The 16891-nt window shown below is 43.2% G+C and overlaps 1 protein-coding gene and 40 non-coding genes across 42 annotated transcripts in view; all 41 read right to left on the bottom strand.

Moving 5' to 3' along the window:
* Positions 1-16891, bottom strand: part of LOC110185035 (uncharacterized) — a 55309-nt gene that overhangs the window by 6699 nt on the left and 31719 nt on the right. The window lies entirely within an intron of this gene.
* On the bottom strand, positions 29-147 carry LOC147643844 (5S ribosomal RNA). Its single transcript, XR_015271607.1, has one exon. It is a non-coding gene; the product is annotated as a 5S ribosomal RNA (ribosomal RNA).
* Positions 451-569, bottom strand: LOC147643843 (5S ribosomal RNA). The gene has a single exon (XR_015271606.1). It is a non-coding gene; the product is annotated as a 5S ribosomal RNA (ribosomal RNA).
* Positions 1156-1274, bottom strand: LOC147643842 (5S ribosomal RNA). The gene has a single exon (XR_015271605.1). It is a non-coding gene; the product is annotated as a 5S ribosomal RNA (ribosomal RNA).
* Positions 1578-1696, bottom strand: LOC147643841 (5S ribosomal RNA). Its single transcript, XR_015271580.1, has one exon. It is a non-coding gene; the product is annotated as a 5S ribosomal RNA (ribosomal RNA).
* On the bottom strand, positions 2000-2118 carry LOC147643840 (5S ribosomal RNA). The gene has a single exon (XR_015271579.1). It is a non-coding gene; the product is annotated as a 5S ribosomal RNA (ribosomal RNA).
* LOC147643839 (5S ribosomal RNA) lies at positions 2422-2540 on the bottom strand. Its single transcript, XR_015271578.1, has one exon. It is a non-coding gene; the product is annotated as a 5S ribosomal RNA (ribosomal RNA).
* Positions 2844-2962, bottom strand: LOC147643838 (5S ribosomal RNA). Its single transcript, XR_015271577.1, has one exon. It is a non-coding gene; the product is annotated as a 5S ribosomal RNA (ribosomal RNA).
* Positions 3266-3384, bottom strand: LOC147643837 (5S ribosomal RNA). Its single transcript, XR_015271604.1, has one exon. It is a non-coding gene; the product is annotated as a 5S ribosomal RNA (ribosomal RNA).
* LOC147643836 (5S ribosomal RNA) lies at positions 3688-3806 on the bottom strand. Its single transcript, XR_015271602.1, has one exon. It is a non-coding gene; the product is annotated as a 5S ribosomal RNA (ribosomal RNA).
* LOC147643835 (5S ribosomal RNA) lies at positions 4110-4228 on the bottom strand. Its single transcript, XR_015271601.1, has one exon. It is a non-coding gene; the product is annotated as a 5S ribosomal RNA (ribosomal RNA).
* LOC147643834 (5S ribosomal RNA) lies at positions 4532-4650 on the bottom strand. Its single transcript, XR_015271600.1, has one exon. It is a non-coding gene; the product is annotated as a 5S ribosomal RNA (ribosomal RNA).
* Positions 4954-5072, bottom strand: LOC147643833 (5S ribosomal RNA). The gene has a single exon (XR_015271576.1). It is a non-coding gene; the product is annotated as a 5S ribosomal RNA (ribosomal RNA).
* On the bottom strand, positions 5376-5494 carry LOC147643832 (5S ribosomal RNA). Its single transcript, XR_015271575.1, has one exon. It is a non-coding gene; the product is annotated as a 5S ribosomal RNA (ribosomal RNA).
* Positions 5798-5916, bottom strand: LOC147643831 (5S ribosomal RNA). The gene has a single exon (XR_015271574.1). It is a non-coding gene; the product is annotated as a 5S ribosomal RNA (ribosomal RNA).
* On the bottom strand, positions 6220-6338 carry LOC147643830 (5S ribosomal RNA). The gene has a single exon (XR_015271599.1). It is a non-coding gene; the product is annotated as a 5S ribosomal RNA (ribosomal RNA).
* LOC147643829 (5S ribosomal RNA) lies at positions 6642-6760 on the bottom strand. Its single transcript, XR_015271573.1, has one exon. It is a non-coding gene; the product is annotated as a 5S ribosomal RNA (ribosomal RNA).
* LOC147643828 (5S ribosomal RNA) lies at positions 7064-7182 on the bottom strand. Its single transcript, XR_015271598.1, has one exon. It is a non-coding gene; the product is annotated as a 5S ribosomal RNA (ribosomal RNA).
* Positions 7486-7604, bottom strand: LOC147643827 (5S ribosomal RNA). The gene has a single exon (XR_015271572.1). It is a non-coding gene; the product is annotated as a 5S ribosomal RNA (ribosomal RNA).
* Positions 7908-8026, bottom strand: LOC147643826 (5S ribosomal RNA). Its single transcript, XR_015271571.1, has one exon. It is a non-coding gene; the product is annotated as a 5S ribosomal RNA (ribosomal RNA).
* Positions 8330-8448, bottom strand: LOC147643825 (5S ribosomal RNA). Its single transcript, XR_015271569.1, has one exon. It is a non-coding gene; the product is annotated as a 5S ribosomal RNA (ribosomal RNA).
* Positions 8752-8870, bottom strand: LOC147643824 (5S ribosomal RNA). Its single transcript, XR_015271597.1, has one exon. It is a non-coding gene; the product is annotated as a 5S ribosomal RNA (ribosomal RNA).
* Positions 9174-9292, bottom strand: LOC147643823 (5S ribosomal RNA). The gene has a single exon (XR_015271568.1). It is a non-coding gene; the product is annotated as a 5S ribosomal RNA (ribosomal RNA).
* On the bottom strand, positions 9596-9714 carry LOC147643822 (5S ribosomal RNA). The gene has a single exon (XR_015271596.1). It is a non-coding gene; the product is annotated as a 5S ribosomal RNA (ribosomal RNA).
* LOC147643821 (5S ribosomal RNA) lies at positions 10018-10136 on the bottom strand. Its single transcript, XR_015271595.1, has one exon. It is a non-coding gene; the product is annotated as a 5S ribosomal RNA (ribosomal RNA).
* LOC147643820 (5S ribosomal RNA) lies at positions 10440-10558 on the bottom strand. Its single transcript, XR_015271567.1, has one exon. It is a non-coding gene; the product is annotated as a 5S ribosomal RNA (ribosomal RNA).
* LOC147643819 (5S ribosomal RNA) lies at positions 10862-10980 on the bottom strand. Its single transcript, XR_015271566.1, has one exon. It is a non-coding gene; the product is annotated as a 5S ribosomal RNA (ribosomal RNA).
* On the bottom strand, positions 11284-11402 carry LOC147643818 (5S ribosomal RNA). The gene has a single exon (XR_015271594.1). It is a non-coding gene; the product is annotated as a 5S ribosomal RNA (ribosomal RNA).
* Positions 11706-11824, bottom strand: LOC147643817 (5S ribosomal RNA). The gene has a single exon (XR_015271565.1). It is a non-coding gene; the product is annotated as a 5S ribosomal RNA (ribosomal RNA).
* On the bottom strand, positions 12128-12246 carry LOC147643816 (5S ribosomal RNA). Its single transcript, XR_015271564.1, has one exon. It is a non-coding gene; the product is annotated as a 5S ribosomal RNA (ribosomal RNA).
* LOC147643815 (5S ribosomal RNA) lies at positions 12550-12668 on the bottom strand. The gene has a single exon (XR_015271593.1). It is a non-coding gene; the product is annotated as a 5S ribosomal RNA (ribosomal RNA).
* LOC147643814 (5S ribosomal RNA) lies at positions 12972-13090 on the bottom strand. Its single transcript, XR_015271563.1, has one exon. It is a non-coding gene; the product is annotated as a 5S ribosomal RNA (ribosomal RNA).
* LOC147643813 (5S ribosomal RNA) lies at positions 13394-13512 on the bottom strand. Its single transcript, XR_015271591.1, has one exon. It is a non-coding gene; the product is annotated as a 5S ribosomal RNA (ribosomal RNA).
* On the bottom strand, positions 13816-13934 carry LOC147643812 (5S ribosomal RNA). The gene has a single exon (XR_015271562.1). It is a non-coding gene; the product is annotated as a 5S ribosomal RNA (ribosomal RNA).
* LOC147643811 (5S ribosomal RNA) lies at positions 14238-14356 on the bottom strand. The gene has a single exon (XR_015271561.1). It is a non-coding gene; the product is annotated as a 5S ribosomal RNA (ribosomal RNA).
* Positions 14660-14778, bottom strand: LOC147643810 (5S ribosomal RNA). The gene has a single exon (XR_015271560.1). It is a non-coding gene; the product is annotated as a 5S ribosomal RNA (ribosomal RNA).
* On the bottom strand, positions 15082-15200 carry LOC147643809 (5S ribosomal RNA). The gene has a single exon (XR_015271558.1). It is a non-coding gene; the product is annotated as a 5S ribosomal RNA (ribosomal RNA).
* Positions 15504-15622, bottom strand: LOC147643808 (5S ribosomal RNA). The gene has a single exon (XR_015271590.1). It is a non-coding gene; the product is annotated as a 5S ribosomal RNA (ribosomal RNA).
* LOC147643807 (5S ribosomal RNA) lies at positions 15926-16044 on the bottom strand. The gene has a single exon (XR_015271557.1). It is a non-coding gene; the product is annotated as a 5S ribosomal RNA (ribosomal RNA).
* Positions 16348-16466, bottom strand: LOC147643806 (5S ribosomal RNA). Its single transcript, XR_015271589.1, has one exon. It is a non-coding gene; the product is annotated as a 5S ribosomal RNA (ribosomal RNA).
* LOC147643805 (5S ribosomal RNA) lies at positions 16770-16888 on the bottom strand. Its single transcript, XR_015271588.1, has one exon. It is a non-coding gene; the product is annotated as a 5S ribosomal RNA (ribosomal RNA).

The raw sequence follows: 16891 nt of genomic DNA, 5'->3' as shown, positions 1-16891 counted from the left end.
GCGGAAAAAGGCAAAAAGTTGTTGACGAAGCCAACAACACGCGGTGTTCCCAAGCGGTCCCTCATCTAAGTACTAACCGCGCCCGACGCTGCTTAATTTCGGTGATCGGACGAGAACCGATGTATTCAGCGTGGTATGGTCGTTGGCGAAAGTCGAAGGTCTTAACTGGACCCTTGTGCCACATTTCGCCCCTGCTACTCGAGGGCGATTTATTTCTATTTGCACCTTTGAGATATGACAGATACAGGGCTGCGGATGGCCCTTTCGTATTGGGATAGCAATGATTTGCTGGATTCTTAACCAAAATATGTATTGCGACCTCAGGGCAACGAATATTTTATAGTTTATGGCAACAAAGCAAGAAAATGTTTTTCGAAATAATATTTAGAAATTGTTATAAACTAGAGAAATACAAGTAAAAAGCGGAAAAAGGCAAAAAGTTGTTGACGAAGCCAACAACACGCGGTGTTCCCAAGCGGTCCCTCATCTAAGTACTAACCGCGCCCGACGCTGCTTAATTTCGGTGATCGGACGAGAACCGATGTATTCAGCGTGGTATGGTCGTTGGCGAAAGTCGAAGGTCTTAACTGGACCCTTGTGCCACATTTCGCCCCTGCTACTCGAGGGCGATTTATTTCTATTTGCACCTTTGAGATATGACAGATACAGGGCTGCGGATGGCCCTTTCGTATTGGGATAGCAATGATTTGCTAGATTCTTAACCAAAATATGTATTGCGACCTCAGGGCAACGAATATTTTATAGTTTATGGCAACAAAGCAAGAAAATGTTTTTCGAAATAATATTTAATCGTACTAGAACCGATGTATTCAGCGTGGTATGGTCGTTGGCGAAAGTCGAAGGTCTTAACTGGACCCTTGTGCCACATTTCGCCCCTGCTACTCGAGGGCGATTTATTTCTATTTGCACCTTTGAGATATGACAGATACAGGGCTGCGGATGGCCCTTTCGTATTGGGATAGTAATGATTTGCTGGATTCTTAACCAAAATATGTATTGCGACCTCAGGGCAACGAATATTTTATAGTTTATGGCAACAAAGCAAGAAAATGTTTTTCGAAATAATATTTAGAAATTGTTATAAACTAGAGAAATACAAGTAAAAAGCGGAAAAAGGCAAAAAGTTGTTGACGAAGCCAACAACACGCGGTGTTCCCAAGCGGTCCCTCATCTAAGTACTAACCGCGCCCGACGCTGCTTAATTTCGGTGATCGGACGAGAACCGATGTATTCAGCGTGGTATGGTCGTTGGCGAAAGTCGAAGGTCTTAACTGGACCCTTGTGCCACATTTCGCCCCTGCTACTCGAGGGCGATTTATTTCTATTTGCACCTTTGAGATATGACAGATACAGGGCTGCGGATGGCCCTTTCGTATTGGGATAGCAATGATTTGCTGGATTCTTAACCAAAATATGTATTGCGACCTCAGGGCAACGAATATTTTATAGTTTATGGCAACAAAGCAAGAAAATGTTTTTCGAAATAATATTTAGAAATTGTTATAAACTAGAGAAATACAAGTAAAAAGCGGAAAAAGGCAAAAAGTTGTTGACGAAGCCAACAACACGCGGTGTTCCCAAGCGGTCCCCCATCTAAGTACTAACCGCGCCCGACGCTGCTTAATTTCGGTGATCGGACGAGAACCGATGTATTCAGCGTGGTATGGTCGTTGGCGAAAGTCGAAGGTCTTAACTGGACCCTTGTGCCACATTTCGCCCCTGCTACTCGAGGGCGATTTATTTCTATTTGCACCTTTGAGATATGACAGATACAGGGCTGCGGATGGCCCTTTCGTATTGGGATAGCAATGATTTGCTGGATTCTTAACCAAAATATGTATTGCGACCTCAGGGCAACGAATATTTTATAGTTTATGGCAACAAAGCAAGAAAATGTTTTTCGAAATAATATTTAGAAATTGTTATAAACTAGAGAAATACAAGTAAAAAGCGGAAAAAGGCAAAAAGTTGTTGACGAAGCCAACAACACGCGGTGTTCCCAAGCGGTCCCCCATCTAAGTACTAACCGCGCCCGACGCTGCTTAATTTCGGTGATCGGACGAGAACCGATGTATTCAGCGTGGTATGGTCGTTGGCGAAAGTCGAAGGTCTTAACTGGACCCTTGTGCCACATTTCGCCCCTGCTACTCGAGGGCGATTTATTTCTATTTGCACCTTTGAGATATGACAGATACAGGGCTGCGGATGGCCCTTTCGTATTGGGATAGCAATGATTTGCTGGATTCTTAACCAAAATATGTATTGCGACCTCAGGGCAACGAATATTTTATAGTTTATGGCAACAAAGCAAGAAAATGTTTTTCGAAATAATATTTAGAAATTGTTATAAACTAGAGAAATACAAGTAAAAAGCGGAAAAAGGCAAAAAGTTGTTGACGAAGCCAACAACACGCGGTGTTCCCAAGCGGTCCCCCATCTAAGTACTAACCGCGCCCGACGCTGCTTAATTTCGGTGATCGGACGAGAACCGATGTATTCAGCGTGGTATGGTCGTTGGCGAAAGTCGAAGGTCTTAACTGGACCCTTGTGCCACATTTCGCCCCTGCTACTCGAGGGCGATTTATTTCTATTTGCACCTTTGAGATATGACAGATACAGGGCTGCGGATGGCCCTTTCGTATTGGGATAGCAATGATTTGCTGGATTCTTAACCAAAATATGTATTGCGACCTCAGGGCAACGAATATTTTATAGTTTATGGCAACAAAGCAAGAAAATGTTTTTCGAAATAATATTTAGAAATTGTTATAAACTAGAGAAATACAAGTAAAAAGCGGAAAAAGGCAAAAAGTTGTTGACGAAGCCAACAACACGCGGTGTTCCCAAGCGGTCCCCCATCTAAGTACTAACCGCGCCCGACGCTGCTTAATTTCGGTGATCGGACGAGAACCGATGTATTCAGCGTGGTATGGTCGTTGGCGAAAGTCGAAGGTCTTAACTGGACCCTTGTGCCACATTTCGCCCCTGCTACTCGAGGGCGATTTATTTCTATTTGCACCTTTGAGATATGACAGATACAGGGCTGCGGATGGCCCTTTCGTATTGGGATAGCAATGATTTGCTGGATTCTTAACCAAAATATGTATTGCGACCTCAGGGCAACGAATATTTTATAGTTTATGGCAACAAAGCAAGAAAATGTTTTTCGAAATAATATTTAGAAATTGTTATAAACTAGAGAAATACAAGTAAAAAGCGGAAAAAGGCAAAAAGTTGTTGACGAAGCCAACAACACGCGGTGTTCCCAAGCGGTCCCTCATCTAAGTACTAACCGCGCCCGACGCTGCTTAATTTCGGTGATCGGACGAGAACCGATGTATTCAGCGTGGTATGGTCGTTGGCGAAAGTCGAAGGTCTTAACTGGACCCTTGTGCCACATTTCGCCCCTGCTACTCGAGGGCGATTTATTTCTATTTGCACCTTTGAGATATGACAGATACAGGGCTGCGGATGGCCCTTTCGTATTGGGATAGTAATGATTTGCTGGATTCTTAACCAAAATATGTATTGCGACCTCAGGGCAACGAATATTTTATAGTTTATGGCAACAAAGCAAGAAAATGTTTTTCGAAATAATATTTAGAAATTGTTATAAACTAGAGAAATACAAGTAAAAAGCGGAAAAAGGCAAAAAGTTGTTGACGAAGCCAACAACACGCGGTGTTCCCAAGCGGTCCCTCATCTAAGTACTAACCGCGCCCGACGCTGCTTAATTTCGGTGATCGGACGAGAACCGATGTATTCAGCGTGGTATGGTCGTTGGCGAAAGTCGAAGGTCTTAACTGGACCCTTGTGCCACATTTCGCCCCTGCTACTCGAGGGCGATTTATTTCTATTTGCACCTTTGAGATATGACAGATACAGGGCTGCGGATGGCCCTTTCGTATTGGGATAGCAATGATTTGCTGGATTCTTAACCAAAATATGTATTGCGACCTCAGGGCAACGAATATTTTATAGTTTATGGCAACAAAGCAAGAAAATGTTTTTCGAAATAATATTTAGAAATTGTTATAAACTAGAGAAATACAAGTAAAAAGCGGAAAAAGGCAAAAAGTTGTTGACGAAGCCAACAACACGCGGTGTTCCCAAGCGGTCCCTCATCTAAGTACTAACCGCGCCCGACGCTGCTTAATTTCGGTGATCGGACGAGAACCGATGTATTCAGCGTGGTATGGTCGTTGGCGAAAGTCGAAGGTCTTAACTGGACCCTTGTGCCACATTTCGCCCCTGCTACTCGAGGGCGATTTATTTCTATTTGCACCTTTGAGATATGACAGATACAGGGCTGCGGATGGCCCTTTCGTATTGGGATAGCAATGATTTGCTGGATTCTTAACCAAAATATGTATTGCGACCTCAGGGCAACGAATATTTTATAGTTTATGGCAACAAAGCAAGAAAATGTTTTTCGAAATAATATTTAGAAATTGTTATAAACTAGAGAAATACAAGTAAAAAGCGGAAAAAGGCAAAAAGTTGTTGACGAAGCCAACAACACGCGGTGTTCCCAAGCGGTCCCTCATCTAAGTACTAACCGCGCCCGACGCTGCTTAATTTCGGTGATCGGACGAGAACCGATGTATTCAGCGTGGTATGGTCGTTGGCGAAAGTCGAAGGTCTTAACTGGACCCTTGTGCCACATTTCGCCCCTGCTACTCGAGGGCGATTTATTTCTATTTGCACCTTTGAGATATGACAGATACAGGGCTGCGGATGGCCCTTTCGTATTGGGATAGCAATGATTTGCTGGATTCTTAACCAAAATATGTATTGCGACCTCAGGGCAACGAATATTTTATAGTTTATGGCAACAAAGCAAGAAAATGTTTTTCGAAATAATATTTAGAAATTGTTATAAACTAGAGAAATACAAGTAAAAAGCGGAAAAAGGCAAAAAGTTGTTGACGAAGCCAACAACACGCGGTGTTCCCAAGCGGTCCCCCATCTAAGTACTAACCGCGCCCGACGCTGCTTAATTTCGGTGATCGGACGAGAACCGATGTATTCAGCGTGGTATGGTCGTTGGCGAAAGTCGAAGGTCTTAACTGGACCCTTGTGCCACATTTCGCCCCTGCTACTCGAGGGCGATTTATTTCTATTTGCACCTTTGAGATATGACAGATACAGGGCTGCGGATGGCCCTTTCGTATTGGGATAGTAATGATTTGCTGGATTCTTAACCAAAATATGTATTGCGACCTCAGGGCAACGAATATTTTATAGTTTATGGCAACAAAGCAAGAAAATGTTTTTCGAAATAATATTTAGAAATTGTTATAAACTAGAGAAATACAAGTAAAAAGCGGAAAAAGGCAAAAAGTTGTTGACGAAGCCAACAACACGCGGTGTTCCCAAGCGGTCCCCCATCTAAGTACTAACCGCGCCCGACGCTGCTTAATTTCGGTGATCGGACGAGAACCGATGTATTCAGCGTGGTATGGTCGTTGGCGAAAGTCGAAGGTCTTAACTGGACCCTTGTGCCACATTTCGCCCCTGCTACTCGAGGGCGATTTATTTCTATTTGCACCTTTGAGATATGACAGATACAGGGCTGCGGATGGCCCTTTCGTATTGGGATAGCAATGATTTGCTGGATTCTTAACCAAAATATGTATTGCGACCTCAGGGCAACGAATATTTTATAGTTTATGGCAACAAAGCAAGAAAATGTTTTTCGAAATAATATTTAGAAATTGTTATAAACTAGAGAAATACAAGTAAAAAGCGGAAAAAGGCAAAAAGTTGTTGACGAAGCCAACAACACGCGGTGTTCCCAAGCGGTCCCCCATCTAAGTACTAACCGCGCCCGACGCTGCTTAATTTCGGTGATCGGACGAGAACCGATGTATTCAGCGTGGTATGGTCGTTGGCGAAAGTCGAAGGTCTTAACTGGACCCTTGTGCCACATTTCGCCCCTGCTACTCGAGGGCGATTTATTTCTATTTGCACCTTTGAGATATGACAGATACAGGGCTGCGGATGGCCCTTTCGTATTGGGATAGCAATGATTTGCTGGATTCTTAACCAAAATATGTATTGCGACCTCAGGGCAACGAATATTTTATAGTTTATGGCAACAAAGCAAGAAAATGTTTTTCGAAATAATATTTAGAAATTGTTATAAACTAGAGAAATACAAGTAAAAAGCGGAAAAAGGCAAAAAGTTGTTGACGAAGCCAACAACACGCGGTGTTCCCAAGCGGTCCCTCATCTAAGTACTAACCGCGCCCGACGCTGCTTAATTTCGGTGATCGGACGAGAACCGATGTATTCAGCGTGGTATGGTCGTTGGCGAAAGTCGAAGGTCTTAACTGGACCCTTGTGCCACATTTCGCCCCTGCTACTCGAGGGCGATTTATTTCTATTTGCACCTTTGAGATATGACAGATACAGGGCTGCGGATGGCCCTTTCGTATTGGGATAGTAATGATTTGCTGGATTCTTAACCAAAATATGTATTGCGACCTCAGGGCAACGAATATTTTATAGTTTATGGCAACAAAGCAAGAAAATGTTTTTCGAAATAATATTTAGAAATTGTTATAAACTAGAGAAATACAAGTAAAAAGCGGAAAAAGGCAAAAAGTTGTTGACGAAGCCAACAACACGCGGTGTTCCCAAGCGGTCCCCCATCTAAGTACTAACCGCGCCCGACGCTGCTTAATTTCGGTGATCGGACGAGAACCGATGTATTCAGCGTGGTATGGTCGTTGGCGAAAGTCGAAGGTCTTAACTGGACCCTTGTGCCACATTTCGCCCCTGCTACTCGAGGGCGATTTATTTCTATTTGCACCTTTGAGATATGACAGATACAGGGCTGCGGATGGCCCTTTCGTATTGGGATAGCAATGATTTGCTGGATTCTTAACCAAAATATGTATTGCGACCTCAGGGCAACGAATATTTTATAGTTTATGGCAACAAAGCAAGAAAATGTTTTTCGAAATAATATTTAGAAATTGTTATAAACTAGAGAAATACAAGTAAAAAGCGGAAAAAGGCAAAAAGTTGTTGACGAAGCCAACAACACGCGGTGTTCCCAAGCGGTCCCTCATCTAAGTACTAACCGCGCCCGACGCTGCTTAATTTCGGTGATCGGACGAGAACCGATGTATTCAGCGTGGTATGGTCGTTGGCGAAAGTCGAAGGTCTTAACTGGACCCTTGTGCCACATTTCGCCCCTGCTACTCGAGGGCGATTTATTTCTATTTGCACCTTTGAGATATGACAGATACAGGGCTGCGGATGGCCCTTTCGTATTGGGATAGCAATGATTTGCTGGATTCTTAACCAAAATATGTATTGCGACCTCAGGGCAACGAATATTTTATAGTTTATGGCAACAAAGCAAGAAAATGTTTTTCGAAATAATATTTAGAAATTGTTATAAACTAGAGAAATACAAGTAAAAAGCGGAAAAAGGCAAAAAGTTGTTGACGAAGCCAACAACACGCGGTGTTCCCAAGCGGTCCCCCATCTAAGTACTAACCGCGCCCGACGCTGCTTAATTTCGGTGATCGGACGAGAACCGATGTATTCAGCGTGGTATGGTCGTTGGCGAAAGTCGAAGGTCTTAACTGGACCCTTGTGCCACATTTCGCCCCTGCTACTCGAGGGCGATTTATTTCTATTTGCACCTTTGAGATATGACAGATACAGGGCTGCGGATGGCCCTTTCGTATTGGGATAGCAATGATTTGCTGGATTCTTAACCAAAATATGTATTGCGACCTCAGGGCAACGAATATTTTATAGTTTATGGCAACAAAGCAAGAAAATGTTTTTCGAAATAATATTTAGAAATTGTTATAAACTAGAGAAATACAAGTAAAAAGCGGAAAAAGGCAAAAAGTTGTTGACGAAGCCAACAACACGCGGTGTTCCCAAGCGGTCCCCCATCTAAGTACTAACCGCGCCCGACGCTGCTTAATTTCGGTGATCGGACGAGAACCGATGTATTCAGCGTGGTATGGTCGTTGGCGAAAGTCGAAGGTCTTAACTGGACCCTTGTGCCACATTTCGCCCCTGCTACTCGAGGGCGATTTATTTCTATTTGCACCTTTGAGATATGACAGATACAGGGCTGCGGATGGCCCTTTCGTATTGGGATAGCAATGATTTGCTGGATTCTTAACCAAAATATGTATTGCGACCTCAGGGCAACGAATATTTTATAGTTTATGGCAACAAAGCAAGAAAATGTTTTTCGAAATAATATTTAGAAATTGTTATAAACTAGAGAAATACAAGTAAAAAGCGGAAAAAGGCAAAAAGTTGTTGACGAAGCCAACAACACGCGGTGTTCCCAAGCGGTCCCCCATCTAAGTACTAACCGCGCCCGACGCTGCTTAATTTCGGTGATCGGACGAGAACCGATGTATTCAGCGTGGTATGGTCGTTGGCGAAAGTCGAAGGTCTTAACTGGACCCTTGTGCCACATTTCGCCCCTGCTACTCGAGGGCGATTTATTTCTATTTGCACCTTTGAGATATGACAGATACAGGGCTGCGGATGGCCCTTTCGTATTGGGATAGTAATGATTTGCTGGATTCTTAACCAAAATATGTATTGCGACCTCAGGGCAACGAATATTTTATAGTTTATGGCAACAAAGCAAGAAAATGTTTTTCGAAATAATATTTAGAAATTGTTATAAACTAGAGAAATACAAGTAAAAAGCGGAAAAAGGCAAAAAGTTGTTGACGAAGCCAACAACACGCGGTGTTCCCAAGCGGTCCCTCATCTAAGTACTAACCGCGCCCGACGCTGCTTAATTTCGGTGATCGGACGAGAACCGATGTATTCAGCGTGGTATGGTCGTTGGCGAAAGTCGAAGGTCTTAACTGGACCCTTGTGCCACATTTCGCCCCTGCTACTCGAGGGCGATTTATTTCTATTTGCACCTTTGAGATATGACAGATACAGGGCTGCGGATGGCCCTTTCGTATTGGGATAGTAATGATTTGCTGGATTCTTAACCAAAATATGTATTGCGACCTCAGGGCAACGAATATTTTATAGTTTATGGCAACAAAGCAAGAAAATGTTTTTCGAAATAATATTTAGAAATTGTTATAAACTAGAGAAATACAAGTAAAAAGCGGAAAAAGGCAAAAAGTTGTTGACGAAGCCAACAACACGCGGTGTTCCCAAGCGGTCCCCCATCTAAGTACTAACCGCGCCCGACGCTGCTTAATTTCGGTGATCGGACGAGAACCGATGTATTCAGCGTGGTATGGTCGTTGGCGAAAGTCGAAGGTCTTAACTGGACCCTTGTGCCACATTTCGCCCCTGCTACTCGAGGGCGATTTATTTCTATTTGCACCTTTGAGATATGACAGATACAGGGCTGCGGATGGCCCTTTCGTATTGGGATAGCAATGATTTGCTGGATTCTTAACCAAAATATGTATTGCGACCTCAGGGCAACGAATATTTTATAGTTTATGGCAACAAAGCAAGAAAATGTTTTTCGAAATAATATTTAGAAATTGTTATAAACTAGAGAAATACAAGTAAAAAGCGGAAAAAGGCAAAAAGTTGTTGACGAAGCCAACAACACGCGGTGTTCCCAAGCGGTCCCTCATCTAAGTACTAACCGCGCCCGACGCTGCTTAATTTCGGTGATCGGACGAGAACCGATGTATTCAGCGTGGTATGGTCGTTGGCGAAAGTCGAAGGTCTTAACTGGACCCTTGTGCCACATTTCGCCCCTGCTACTCGAGGGCGATTTATTTCTATTTGCACCTTTGAGATATGACAGATACAGGGCTGCGGATGGCCCTTTCGTATTGGGATAGCAATGATTTGCTGGATTCTTAACCAAAATATGTATTGCGACCTCAGGGCAACGAATATTTTATAGTTTATGGCAACAAAGCAAGAAAATGTTTTTCGAAATAATATTTAGAAATTGTTATAAACTAGAGAAATACAAGTAAAAAGCGGAAAAAGGCAAAAAGTTGTTGACGAAGCCAACAACACGCGGTGTTCCCAAGCGGTCCCTCATCTAAGTACTAACCGCGCCCGACGCTGCTTAATTTCGGTGATCGGACGAGAACCGATGTATTCAGCGTGGTATGGTCGTTGGCGAAAGTCGAAGGTCTTAACTGGACCCTTGTGCCACATTTCGCCCCTGCTACTCGAGGGCGATTTATTTCTATTTGCACCTTTGAGATATGACAGATACAGGGCTGCGGATGGCCCTTTCGTATTGGGATAGCAATGATTTGCTGGATTCTTAACCAAAATATGTATTGCGACCTCAGGGCAACGAATATTTTATAGTTTATGGCAACAAAGCAAGAAAATGTTTTTCGAAATAATATTTAGAAATTGTTATAAACTAGAGAAATACAAGTAAAAAGCGGAAAAAGGCAAAAAGTTGTTGACGAAGCCAACAACACGCGGTGTTCCCAAGCGGTCCCCCATCTAAGTACTAACCGCGCCCGACGCTGCTTAATTTCGGTGATCGGACGAGAACCGATGTATTCAGCGTGGTATGGTCGTTGGCGAAAGTCGAAGGTCTTAACTGGACCCTTGTGCCACATTTCGCCCCTGCTACTCGAGGGCGATTTATTTCTATTTGCACCTTTGAGATATGACAGATACAGGGCTGCGGATGGCCCTTTCGTATTGGGATAGTAATGATTTGCTGGATTCTTAACCAAAATATGTATTGCGACCTCAGGGCAACGAATATTTTATAGTTTATGGCAACAAAGCAAGAAAATGTTTTTCGAAATAATATTTAGAAATTGTTATAAACTAGAGAAATACAAGTAAAAAGCGGAAAAAGGCAAAAAGTTGTTGACGAAGCCAACAACACGCGGTGTTCCCAAGCGGTCCCCCATCTAAGTACTAACCGCGCCCGACGCTGCTTAATTTCGGTGATCGGACGAGAACCGATGTATTCAGCGTGGTATGGTCGTTGGCGAAAGTCGAAGGTCTTAACTGGACCCTTGTGCCACATTTCGCCCCTGCTACTCGAGGGCGATTTATTTCTATTTGCACCTTTGAGATATGACAGATACAGGGCTGCGGATGGCCCTTTCGTATTGGGATAGCAATGATTTGCTGGATTCTTAACCAAAATATGTATTGCGACCTCAGGGCAACGAATATTTTATAGTTTATGGCAACAAAGCAAGAAAATGTTTTTCGAAATAATATTTAGAAATTGTTATAAACTAGAGAAATACAAGTAAAAAGCGGAAAAAGGCAAAAAGTTGTTGACGAAGCCAACAACACGCGGTGTTCCCAAGCGGTCCCTCATCTAAGTACTAACCGCGCCCGACGCTGCTTAATTTCGGTGATCGGACGAGAACCGATGTATTCAGCGTGGTATGGTCGTTGGCGAAAGTCGAAGGTCTTAACTGGACCCTTGTGCCACATTTCGCCCCTGCTACTCGAGGGCGATTTATTTCTATTTGCACCTTTGAGATATGACAGATACAGGGCTGCGGATGGCCCTTTCGTATTGGGATAGTAATGATTTGCTGGATTCTTAACCAAAATATGTATTGCGACCTCAGGGCAACGAATATTTTATAGTTTATGGCAACAAAGCAAGAAAATGTTTTTCGAAATAATATTTAGAAATTGTTATAAACTAGAGAAATACAAGTAAAAAGCGGAAAAAGGCAAAAAGTTGTTGACGAAGCCAACAACACGCGGTGTTCCCAAGCGGTCCCCCATCTAAGTACTAACCGCGCCCGACGCTGCTTAATTTCGGTGATCGGACGAGAACCGATGTATTCAGCGTGGTATGGTCGTTGGCGAAAGTCGAAGGTCTTAACTGGACCCTTGTGCCACATTTCGCCCCTGCTACTCGAGGGCGATTTATTTCTATTTGCACCTTTGAGATATGACAGATACAGGGCTGCGGATGGCCCTTTCGTATTGGGATAGCAATGATTTGCTGGATTCTTAACCAAAATATGTATTGCGACCTCAGGGCAACGAATATTTTATAGTTTATGGCAACAAAGCAAGAAAATGTTTTTCGAAATAATATTTAGAAATTGTTATAAACTAGAGAAATACAAGTAAAAAGCGGAAAAAGGCAAAAAGTTGTTGACGAAGCCAACAACACGCGGTGTTCCCAAGCGGTCCCCCATCTAAGTACTAACCGCGCCCGACGCTGCTTAATTTCGGTGATCGGACGAGAACCGATGTATTCAGCGTGGTATGGTCGTTGGCGAAAGTCGAAGGTCTTAACTGGACCCTTGTGCCACATTTCGCCCCTGCTACTCGAGGGCGATTTATTTCTATTTGCACCTTTGAGATATGACAGATACAGGGCTGCGGATGGCCCTTTCGTATTGGGATAGTAATGATTTGCTGGATTCTTAACCAAAATATGTATTGCGACCTCAGGGCAACGAATATTTTATAGTTTATGGCAACAAAGCAAGAAAATGTTTTTCGAAATAATATTTAGAAATTGTTATAAACTAGAGAAATACAAGTAAAAAGCGGAAAAAGGCAAAAAGTTGTTGACGAAGCCAACAACACGCGGTGTTCCCAAGCGGTCCCTCATCTAAGTACTAACCGCGCCCGACGCTGCTTAATTTCGGTGATCGGACGAGAACCGATGTATTCAGCGTGGTATGGTCGTTGGCGAAAGTCGAAGGTCTTAACTGGACCCTTGTGCCACATTTCGCCCCTGCTACTCGAGGGCGATTTATTTCTATTTGCACCTTTGAGATATGACAGATACAGGGCTGCGGATGGCCCTTTCGTATTGGGATAGCAATGATTTGCTGGATTCTTAACCAAAATATGTATTGCGACCTCAGGGCAACGAATATTTTATAGTTTATGGCAACAAAGCAAGAAAATGTTTTTCGAAATAATATTTAGAAATTGTTATAAACTAGAGAAATACAAGTAAAAAGCGGAAAAAGGCAAAAAGTTGTTGACGAAGCCAACAACACGCGGTGTTCCCAAGCGGTCCCCCATCTAAGTACTAACCGCGCCCGACGCTGCTTAATTTCGGTGATCGGACGAGAACCGATGTATTCAGCGTGGTATGGTCGTTGGCGAAAGTCGAAGGTCTTAACTGGACCCTTGTGCCACATTTCGCCCCTGCTACTCGAGGGCGATTTATTTCTATTTGCACCTTTGAGATATGACAGATACAGGCCTGCGGATGGCCCTTTCGTATTGGGATAGTAATGATTTGCTGGATTCTTAACCAAAATATGTATTGCGACCTCAGGGCAACGAATATTTTATAGTTTATGGCAACAAAGCAAGAAAATGTTTTTCGAAATAATATTTAGAAATTGTTATAAACTAGAGAAATACAAGTAAAAAGCGGAAAAAGGCAAAAAGTTGTTGACGAAGCCAACAACACGCGGTGTTCCCAAGCGGTCCCTCATCTAAGTACTAACCGCGCCCGACGCTGCTTAATTTCGGTGATCGGACGAGAACCGATGTATTCAGCGTGGTATGGTCGTTGGCGAAAGTCGAAGGTCTTAACTGGACCCTTGTGCCACATTTCGCCCCTGCTACTCGAGGGCGATTTATTTCTATTTGCACCTTTGAGATATGACAGATACAGGGCTGCGGATGGCCCTTTCGTATTGGGATAGCAATGATTTGCTGGATTCTTAACCAAAATATGTATTGCGACCTCAGGGCAACGAATATTTTATAGTTTATGGCAACAAAGCAAGAAAATGTTTTTCGAAATAATATTTAGAAATTGTTATAAACTAGAGAAATACAAGTAAAAAGCGGAAAAAGGCAAAAAGTTGTTGACGAAGCCAACAACACGCGGTGTTCCCAAGCGGTCCCCCATCTAAGTACTAACCGCGCCCGACGCTGCTTAATTTCGGTGATCGGACGAGAACCGATGTATTCAGCGTGGTATGGTCGTTGGCGAAAGTCGAAGGTCTTAACTGGACCCTTGTGCCACATTTCGCCCCTGCTACTCGAGGGCGATTTATTTCTATTTGCACCTTTGAGATATGACAGATACAGGGCTGCGGATGGCCCTTTCGTATTGGGATAGCAATGATTTGCTGGATTCTTAACCAAAATATGTATTGCGACCTCAGGGCAACGAATATTTTATAGTTTATGGCAACAAAGCAAGAAAATGTTTTTCGAAATAATATTTAGAAATTGTTATAAACTAGAGAAATACAAGTAAAAAGCGGAAAAAGGCAAAAAGTTGTTGACGAAGCCAACAACACGCGGTGTTCCCAAGCGGTCCCCCATCTAAGTACTAACCGCGCCCGACGCTGCTTAATTTCGGTGATCGGACGAGAACCGATGTATTCAGCGTGGTATGGTCGTTGGCGAAAGTCGAAGGTCTTAACTGGACCCTTGTGCCACATTTCGCCCCTGCTACTCGAGGGCGATTTATTTCTATTTGCACCTTTGAGATATGACAGATACAGGGCTGCGGATGGCCCTTTCGTATTGGGATAGCAATGATTTGCTGGATTCTTAACCAAAATATGTATTGCGACCTCAGGGCAACGAATATTTTATAGTTTATGGCAACAAAGCAAGAAAATGTTTTTCGAAATAATATTTAGAAATTGTTATAAACTAGAGAAATACAAGTAAAAAGCGGAAAAAGGCAAAAAGTTGTTGACGAAGCCAACAACACGCGGTGTTCCCAAGCGGTCCCCCATCTAAGTACTAACCGCGCCCGACGCTGCTTAATTTCGGTGATCGGACGAGAACCGATGTATTCAGCGTGGTATGGTCGTTGGCGAAAGTCGAAGGTCTTAACTGGACCCTTGTGCCACATTTCGCCCCTGCTACTCGAGGGCGATTTATTTCTATTTGCACCTTTGAGATATGACAGATACAGGGCTGCGGATGGCCCTTTCGTATTGGGATAGTAATGATTTGCTGGATTCTTAACCAAAATATGTATTGCGACCTCAGGGCAACGAATATTTTATAGTTTATGGCAACAAAGCAAGAAAATGTTTTTCGAAATAATATTTAGAAATTGTTATAAACTAGAGAAATACAAGTAAAAAGCGGAAAAAGGCAAAAAGTTGTTGACGAAGCCAACAACACGCGGTGTTCCCAAGCGGTCCCCCATCTAAGTACTAACCGCGCCCGACGCTGCTTAATTTCGGTGATCGGACGAGAACCGATGTATTCAGCGTGGTATGGTCGTTGGCGAAAGTCGAAGGTCTTAACTGGACCCTTGTGCCACATTTCGCCCCTGCTACTCGAGGGCGATTTATTTCTATTTGCACCTTTGAGATATGACAGATACAGGGCTGCGGATGGCCCTTTCGTATTGGGATAGCAATGATTTGCTGGATTCTTAACCAAAATATGTATTGCGACCTCAGGGCAACGAATATTTTATAGTTTATGGCAACAAAGCAAGAAAATGTTTTTCGAAATAATATTTAGAAATTGTTATAAACTAGAGAAATACAAGTAAAAAGCGGAAAAAGGCAAAAAGTTGTTGACGAAGCCAACAACACGCGGTGTTCCCAAGCGGTCCCTCATCTAAGTACTAACCGCGCCCGACGCTGCTTAATTTCGGTGATCGGACGAGAACCGATGTATTCAGCGTGGTATGGTCGTTGGCGAAAGTCGAAGGTCTTAACTGGACCCTTGTGCCACATTTCGCCCCTGCTACTCGAGGGCGATTTATTTCTATTTGCACCTTTGAGATATGACAGATACAGGGCTGCGGATGGCCCTTTCGTATTGGGATAGCAATGATTTGCTGGATTCTTAACCAAAATATGTATTGCGACCTCAGGGCAACGAATATTTTATAGTTTATGGCAACAAAGCAAGAAAATGTTTTTCGAAATAATATTTAGAAATTGTTATAAACTAGAGAAATACAAGTAAAAAGCGGAAAAAGGCAAAAAGTTGTTGACGAAGCCAACAACACGCGGTGTTCCCAAGCGGTCCCCCATCTAAGTACTAACCGCGCCCGACGCTGCTTAATTTCGGTGATCGGACGAGAACCGATGTATTCAGCGTGGTATGGTCGTTGGCGAAAGTCGAAGGTCTTAACTGGACCCTTGTGCCACATTTCGCCCCTGCTACTCGAGGGCGATTTATTTCTATTTGCACCTTTGAGATATGACAGATACAGGGCTGCGGATGGCCCTTTCGTATTGGGATAGTAATGATTTGCTGGATTCTTAACCAAAATATGTATTGCGACCTCAGGGCAACGAATATTTTATAGTTTATGGCAACAAAGCAAGAAAATGTTTTTCGAAATAATATTTAGAAATTGTTATAAACTAGAGAAATACAAGTAAAAAGCGGAAAAAGGCAAAAAGTTGTTGACGAAGCCAACAACACGCGGTGTTCCCAAGCGGTCCCTCATCTAAGTACTAACCGCGCCCGACGCTGCTTAATTTCGGTGATCGGACGAGAACCGATGTATTCAGCGTGGTATGGTCGTTGGCGAAAGTCGAAGGTCTTAACTGGACCCTTGTGCCACATTTCGCCCCTGCTACTCGAGGGCGATTTATTTCTATTTGCACCTTTGAGATATGACAGATACAGGGCTGCGGATGGCCCTTTCGTATTGGGATAGCAATGATTTGCTGGATTCTTAACCAAAATATGTATTGCGACCTCAGGGCAACGAATATTTTATAGTTTATGGCAACAAAGCAAGAAAATGTTTTTCGAAATAATATTTAGAAATTGTTATAAACTAGAGAAATACAAGTAAAAAGCGGAAAAAGGCAAAAAGTTGTTGACGAAGCCAACAACACGCGGTGTTCCCAAGCGGTCCCTCATCTAAGTACTAACCGCGCCCGACGCTGCTTAATTTCGGTGATCGGACGAGAACCGATGTATTCAGCGTGGTATGGTCGTTGGCGAA

This window comes from Drosophila serrata, unplaced genomic scaffold (assembly GCF_035046125.1).
Source record: "Drosophila serrata isolate PLE 108 unplaced genomic scaffold, ASM3504612v1 contig_245, whole genome shotgun sequence".
NCBI classification, from domain to species: domain Eukaryota; kingdom Metazoa; phylum Arthropoda; class Insecta; order Diptera; family Drosophilidae; genus Drosophila; species Drosophila serrata.
The sequence above is the reverse complement of the archived record's forward strand: the minus strand, read 5'-3'. Positions and strand labels throughout refer to the sequence as shown.